We start from the raw sequence: 7,834 nt of genomic DNA, 5'->3' as shown, positions 1-7,834 counted from the left end.
GAAGCCTTTTCCATCTCTGCTAATTGACTAATTTGTCTGTGAAAGAAAGAGTTCTGCATCCATTTTTTGTTTTAGATCCCTTTTTCCAGATTTATTTCTTAACATTTCAGTTTAATATTAGTTGAACGAGGGGCTATGTTTCATTTGGGATTCAGCATCATAAGTTGGTTTGTGTTGTAGTTTATCTGGGTCTGAGGTAACTTCTGTTTCCGCTTGTCTAACTTTTGCATTGTTAAACTTTGGCCGTATCCGCGCCACACATTTAAAGCTCTAGGATACCATTTTGAAGAGTGGGGTTGGGGCTCCCTCAGAGTGAACCCCCCATCGTCCAGCTCTCAGCCCCCAGGGTGTGGGGGGCATTCTTCAAAGCCACCATAGCCTCATACTACTTCCAGTATTGGAGGCAGCCTAGCTTACCTCAGAGGGTTATTGTGAGGTATAATTTTGACAGGGAAAGCACACCATGTATACCACCTTGAGTTCATTGGAGGAAAGGTGGGGTTTTCAAGTAAAAATAAAGCACCAAGGAAGACCCCCTGAGAGTACAAATGTGTTTTTTTTAAAGCGGCCGCGAGGTGATGAGTTAGCCAGGTGGAGAGAGAAGGTGTAGCCCACACCCTAAAATGAAAAGGCAAGAACTTTCAAACCACTGGAACCGATAATACACAATGACTAAATGAGGAACAGCCAGCCAGCCAACACCTTGGGCAGGCAGGTGAGGTGCTGGAAACAGGATCACAGTCACGGCCCATTATGTTCCCTTCAATTCCCATAGGGATGCAAGGCAGGCAGTGTTTGGGGTAAACTATAAGGGAAGCCCGGATCCAGCTGCCCTACTCCTGGTAAGGGGTAAATTAAGGGGCAGGCCAGGTGCTTGGAAGTTGGGTGAAGATACCAAGTGTTGACATGGGACTCAGATGGAGACAGAGAGAAAGAGCCCGCAGTCCATTGGGCGAGGCCTTGGCCAAGATCTGACTTCACAATGGGCTGTGGAATGTTTTGCTGCCCAGGAAACCGGGTGAGTTGTTTGAAAAGATCCTGAGATCAGTTAAAAGCTCATTCAGCTGCCTCCCTTCAGATCAGTTGACACCAGAGATGTCTTGCTGCTTTAGAGAACTGTCTTTTTTGGATCAGTTGGCATTGGAAAACATGTCTCCTTCGGACAACTATCTTTGGCTTGGTTGAAAGCCCAGAGAATGGTCTTCTGCCTCCCCTGCTGCCACAGAAGGCAAGGTAAGGTAAGAGGCGAAGGGGGGAGACATTCTGAAGCCTTCTTCTTCCCCCCACCCCATGGGCAGTTTTAAAAGATGCTCCTTGGTTATTTGGACCCAGGGCGGAGCAAGCTGGGGGCGGTACGCCCCAGGCACCGTCCTGGAGGGGGTGTCACTCAGGGCCACGCCCCCGCCCTGCGATCGGTGCCTCCAAAGCCACGCGCCTCGCTCCAGCTTTTTACTTGGAGTTTGTAGCTGGAGCGAGGCGCGCGGCTTTGGAGGCGCGGTGGGGCGGCGATACCCCACCACGTAGCGATGCCGTGCCCACCCAGGTGCATGGCAATTTGCCGCCCTGGGTATCACAGCACCTAGCTACATCCCTGTTTGAACCTTCATAAATCCTATGCTCCCAGGGAGTGTTCCGGTTAATTTTCTGAGGGGTTTTTTTGGGTGGTGGGGGTTGTCTCCATCCAAATGACAGGATAATTACGACCTTCCCACAAGAAAAAAAAATCAGTAATATGCTCCCCCCCCCGTTCCCAACTTCACCACCCACAAATAGGAAATTCTAGGAGCTCATTTTTCACTCAGCCCTAAAATACACAACCCACTTCTATAGGGCCCACACCTGCACCCTTAAGTACTCCTTCCGTTGGGTGCACTTCCAGCATTTTGAATTCATTTCTCAACTCCCAACTCCTATCAGCCCTAGATAGCAGATCCAGGATGTCAGATGTCATGGAGGAGGGGGACGAGGGCAGTCTCCTTTCTTGCTTCAACAAAACCCCTTTAACAGGGAACTCTGGGATCGCCGCTGCAGGGGGTGCATGTGTCACTACTTCAGCCCCCCCCCCCATTTAGGGAAGATAGACTAAAGCAGGGGTGGCCAACTCCCAAGAGACTTCGATCTACTCACAGAGTTAAAAACTGGCAGTGATCTACCTCCTTTTTTGGGGTTCAGGTCAAAGTTGTTGAGCTTTTTCTAGGGAGGAGGAAAAACCTTGACTAAAGGATTCCGCCCAAGGCCTAAAACCGCAAAGGTTATGACATTTTGCTACGAGGAAGGCAAAACCTGCCAATGCAGGGGAAATTCCTCCCTGATCCTTTAACAGCAACTATCATATTCCCTTTGATACCCATAGGGATGCGAGGCAGGCAGTGTTTGGGGTAAACTATAAGGGAAGCCTGGATCCAGCTGCCCTACTCCTGGTAAGGGGTAAATTAAGGGGCAGGCCAGGTGCTTGGAAGCTGGATGAAGATACCAAGTGTTGACATGGGACTCAGATGGAAAGAGAGATCCCGCAGTCCATTGGGCGAGGCCTTGGCCAAGATCTGACTTCACAATGGGCTGCGGAATGTTTTGCTTCCCAGGAAACCAGGTGAGTTGTTTGAAAGGCTCCTGAGATCAGTTAAAAGCTCATTCAGCTGTCTCCCTTCAGATCAGTTGACACCAGAGATGTCTTGCTGCTTTAGAGAATTGTCTTTTTTTGGATCAGTTGGCATCGGAAACATGTCTCCTTCGGACAACTATCTTTGGCTTGGTTGAAAGCCCAGAGAATGGTCTTCTGCCTCCCCTGCTGCCAAAGAAGGTAAGGTAAGCGAGGAAGAAGGAAGACATTCTGAAGCCTTGTTCTTCCCCCCACCCCATGGGCAGTTTTTAAAGATGCTCGTTGGTTATTTGACCTTCATAAATCCCATGCTCCCAGGGAATGTTCTGGTTGATTTTCTGAGGTTTTTTTTGGTTTACCACCTCCTCCCCCCCACAAAAATATCAGTAAAATGCTCCTCCTGCCCCCAATTTCACCACCCACAAATAGGAAATTATAGGAGCTTATTTTTCACTCAGCCCTAAAATACACACCGCACCTCTGCAGGGCTCACATCTGCATCCTTAAATATTCCCTCCCTCGGGTGCATTTCCAGCATCTTGAATTAGTTTCTCAACTCCCAACTATCAGCCCTAGAGAGCAGATCCAGAATGTCAGATGCCATGGAGGAGGGAGAGGACCAAAGTGGAAAGTGGACCAAAGGACCTTTTTAGGAAAGCAGACCTTGCGATCAGTTCTGCACTCAAAATGAAAAATTGTGTCACTGTGTGGAAAGAGAAGTGACCAGCTGTGACCTTTGTCTGTTTTTAAAAAAGGTGACTTAACGGTGCCCTTCTGGAGGCTTCACCCAGGGCAAAAAACCTGGCTAGCCCCCCTCACCCCCGTAGCTCTGGGTCATAACTCTTTGTGAAGCATATGCTCTGCATGCAGAAGATCAATCCCCTATGGCATTTCTAGGTAGGGCTGGGAAGGAAAGACTCCTGCCTGAGGCCTTGGAGAGCCACCTGCCAGCCAGCATGGAGCTGGAACAATGATCTGACTGGACAAGGCAGCTCCTTAAAGTCCCAGCAAGGGTGTCTCTTTAGGCATCACTCCCAGTCTAGGAAGAGAGTGGAATCCATCTCTCTTTGAAAGGCAGAACCCAACTCTTTTTTAAAAGGGGGGGACCTACTTTAGCTGTGTTATTTCCAAACCCTGGTGGGATTTGGCCTCTATCTGACGTTCCTCCTCTTTCTGCCTTTTTTGTGCACAGCTGTTTATGATGGAGGCCTCTCACCTGTGATTCCTGCACATCCCAAATGTCCTCTTCTACCACTTTCCTAACCTTGGAGAGTTGCTGAAGATCCCAAATAAGGCTACCTCTTTTGCTCAGCTGGAGACCCTCCAGATAGTTGTGAAGTCCATTGCCTCCTCGTGGTTGGCTCAGGATCAGAGGGAGAGGGTCCCTCTCCCCATCTCATAGACCTTGCTCAGGAGGACAATTGGAGGGCAGCAGCAGAAGAGCCCTGCAGCAACTGGATCAGGCCCAAGGAACCCTGCTAGAGTGGCAGCCTGTTCTCAAAGGGGCCTACAAGCAGCATGGCGAGAGGCCAATGATAAAAAGGGGAACCATAAAACCATGTTTCCTCGTTCAGAGATGGGAAACGGCACAGGACAGTCCTGGTGTGTTGACTCTTCCTCCATCTTGCCCCTCTTCAGATCCACAAGTGCTCTACCACGTCATTGGCACTTCAGAAGTGGCACCTCAGGTATATAAGCTGGTGGCGTCCAGCCCTTCTGAAAGGAGGCAGGAGCTTAAACCACAAATGGATCAGATTTGGAGCCAGACTATTCTATGTGTGGCTGTGGCGCATTCATCCTCCACTTCCATGCTTTTTCAGTCACAGATGTTTCTTGCTATTCAGCTGCTTGCTGTCCAGCTGCGGGCGATCCAAATACTTTAGCCAAGTTTAATTTCAAGATGTTACTCACGAAGGTCCAATTGTTGCAATCTCGGCTAGGAAGAATCCACCGCTCTGTTTACGGCCTGCTCGGAGCTGCACACGGGAAAGGTAGCAGTCAGATTGGGATGGTTTTGAAGCTCCCACCACAGTCCTCTACCAAGAGAAGCGGACAGCAGCCATCCCATAAGAAGGGAGCAGCCCGCCTCCCCAAGATATACTCCCAGTGTATGTTTCTTTAAAACATATTAGCATGTTTTCTTTTTATTAATTTTTTTGCTTTTAAATTACTTTATTGAACTTAAAAAAATAATAATAACACAAAATCAAAATTATCCATAACAAACTTAAAAGAATTGTCAATATCTATTACACTTTATTACAGTCGTCTTCTAGTTCCATTGACTTCCCGCCAACTCCATTTAGCTTTAAACGTATATTTATCTAGCACACTGTTTGTGTCTGTTTAAACTAATTGCTTAGCCAAGTTATTGTACTTTCTTAAACCTGTTTGGTGTATAACAGTAGCTGTTCAAAGGCTGCCACAGATTTTATGTTGTTGCAATCTTTTATGTAAATGTTAAATAAATCCCATTTATTGAAAAATTATTAATGCTTTCATTTATTTTCTAAATTACAATAGCAGCAATGAAACAACAAATTGTCCAACAACAAACAACTAAAATTTGTCCTGCTATTTGTACAGACTTCTATCATTATAATAAAGTTGCTTCCCCCCCTTTTTTATATACTTTTAAAATTAGTTTTACATTTTTAATTTTACATTCAAACATAAGGTACAATAATAAAATATACAATTCTCTGACTTCCTTACTCCCCTCCGTGGAGGCCCTTAACAAACATTTTCTTCTGCATCTCATACCATCCTGCCTTTATCTATAAAACTCAAGTCTTAACCATAGCCTTTTTCACATTTCATGTGTTATTGTTTTTAAATGTTTACAGTGTTCTTTCAAATAATTTATTTAAAAATTCCCAATCTCTATTAAAGTTTTTATCATCCTGGTTTCTGATTTTTCCAGTCATTTTTGCCATTTCAGCATCGTCCAGCATCCTTGTTATCCACTCTTCTTTTGTGGAAATCTTCTTGTCCTTCCACTTCCGGGGCTTAGAGCATCCAGCCTGCAGTCATAGCATACATGAACAATATTTTCTGCTCCCTTGGAATCTCTGCACCTGAAATTCCTAATAAAAAAACTTCTATTTTTTAAAAAATAAATGTTATTTTAAACATTTTTTTAAACTAATTATAGATCATTTCCCAGTATGCTTTTATCTTTTTACAACTCCGCTGCATATAAAAGGTGCTCTCTTTTTCTTTACATTTCCAGCATATTTTTGAACTAGTCTTATGCACTTTTGCTAGTTTACTGGGAGTTAAATACAATCTATACATAATTTTCATATAATTTTCTTTTAATGTACTGCATGCTGTAAATTTTAAATCTTCCCTCCACAACTTCTCCCATGCAGAGAGTTGTATATTATAACAAAAATTTCTTCCCGATTGTACCATTACCAATTTAACCTCTTCATCCTTAGTATCCCATTCTAGTAACATCTTAAACATTTTAGACAGTATTTTTACATTATTTCCCACGGGTTCCTTTTCAAACCTTAAAATATCATTATTAAATCCATTCCTTTTGTCTCTTCTAAATACACCATTTAATTGGTGATTATAATATCACCAATTATAATAAAGTTTCATTGAATTATTCCTAAAGGTCTCATTTGGTGGTTTCCTTCTGTGATCTAAACCATTGTCTCTCAACCTTGGGCCTTCATCATCCCTGACCACTGGTCCTACTAGCTAGGGATAATGGGCGTTGTAGTCCAAAAACAGCTGGAGGCCCCAGGTTGAGAAACACTGATCTAAACAATTAATATATTTGATAAACATTTGCCATGTATTCAGTGTTCAGATCCTCCCCTTTCTTCTAGGACAGGCACCCCTAAACTTCAGCCCTCCAGATGTTTTGGACTACAATTCCCATCATCCCTGACCACTGGTCCTGTTAGCTAGGGATCATGGGAGTTGTAGGCCAAAACATCTGGAGGGCCGCAGTTTGGGGATGCCTGTTCTAGGATCTGGGCAAACTGCATCTGTGCAGGTGTTAACAGAAATGCTAGAAGCTCATTATTGGGCTAACCTTGAGTGATCAAGAGTCTTAATTCCTAGTAGCATCACTGCAGGAGACAATTTAACCACCGTGTTACATACCAAGTTATTTTTTTTATGCATTGCTCCATAAAGTTTTAATATTATCACAGTGCCAGCACACATGTATATAAGTACCTTTAACAGCACATTTCCCTCAACAATTGGGGCTAACTCTTTAGCTATCTAGGATAGCCTTACTGATGCATAATGCCACCTATGCAATAACTTTTAACGCAGACTCCCGGATTATGACAGAAACTGATTTCACTGTCAGACCACAAGGCGGCCTATTTTTCATTAGTTATTTGAATTTCTAGGTCTATTGCTCAGGGCATTATTGCACTTAAAAGATTGCCATATTCAGGGGCTTTTAGCGCCCTGTATATTGAAGACGCTATCTCCTTAAACAATTGAAAAGTTAGCAAAAATGTCTTCTAACAATGATTCCTGCATGCCTGGGGTTTTAAAGGAATCCTAACAGCTGGTTAAGGTGAAACCACAACCATTTGAGATTTGGTAGATTGACAAGGAAAAGTTCCCTCCATGTGGGAATACTATTTACATTAACAGATTTCAACTGTTCTGTTCCCAACTGCTCCAATCCGGCCATTCCCCCCCCCCCCCCGCCTCCTGAAAAGTCAGGTGGAATCAGTGGGGTGGGGTGGGAGAGGAGAGACCAGCGGGACTAGCTTTAAAAACTTTTGATTTCCATATGGTCACTGTAGTTCATAGGAAGGGGTTTGTGTCTTAGCAAGCACAGTAAGTAAGAAAATACCTGCTCTATAGAATGGTTCTGAAAGTTCTGTTTTCACACATGGTTCCCCCTTCAGCTGGTGGATTAGTGCCATCAAGTTTTTCAATGGAAAAAGCATTCTACTAGGTTCAGAGATGTGGGATTCAGAATCTGCCCCCACAAACACTCCCATATACAGTTCCAGCTCCCAGCCGTGCCCTCTTCCCCTCATGTATGAACTTGTCTGTTGTGTGTTGTCATATTTTGAATTGCTTCGGCATAATTACAATTGGCAACAATGGAAGAGAAATAAAAAGCTCAGTTGGTTATCTTATTTGGTAACACCCCTGAATCATTTTACTCCTCTGTTCCACCAATATGTGTGGGAATAATAAATACCGCCCTGACCTATGCAGGGGTTTCTGTAAGGATTTATG

At 44.2% G+C, this 7,834-nt stretch overlaps 1 long non-coding RNA gene across 3 annotated transcripts; it reads left to right on the top strand.

The window, feature by feature from the left end:
• Window positions 1-812: 812 nt before the first annotated feature.
• On the top strand, window positions 813-5,205 carry LOC132591227 (uncharacterized). 3 transcript variants are annotated; one of them, XR_009556839.1, is made up of 3 exons: window positions 813-1,233; window positions 2,651-2,800; window positions 3,792-5,205. It is a non-coding gene; the product is annotated as an uncharacterized LOC132591227 (long non-coding RNA). The 3 variants fall into 3 exon arrangements; XR_009556841.1 differs by having other exon boundaries at window positions 2,651-2,805; XR_009556840.1 differs by having other exon boundaries at window positions 813-1,238.
• The last annotated feature ends 2,629 nt before the right edge of the window (window positions 5,206-7,834 follow it).

This window comes from Zootoca vivipara, chromosome 16 (genome assembly GCF_963506605.1).
Source record: "Zootoca vivipara chromosome 16, rZooViv1.1, whole genome shotgun sequence".
Taxonomy (NCBI): domain Eukaryota; kingdom Metazoa; phylum Chordata; class Lepidosauria; order Squamata; family Lacertidae; genus Zootoca; species Zootoca vivipara.
The sequence above is the reverse complement of the archived record's forward strand: the minus strand, read 5'-3'. Positions and strand labels throughout refer to the sequence as shown.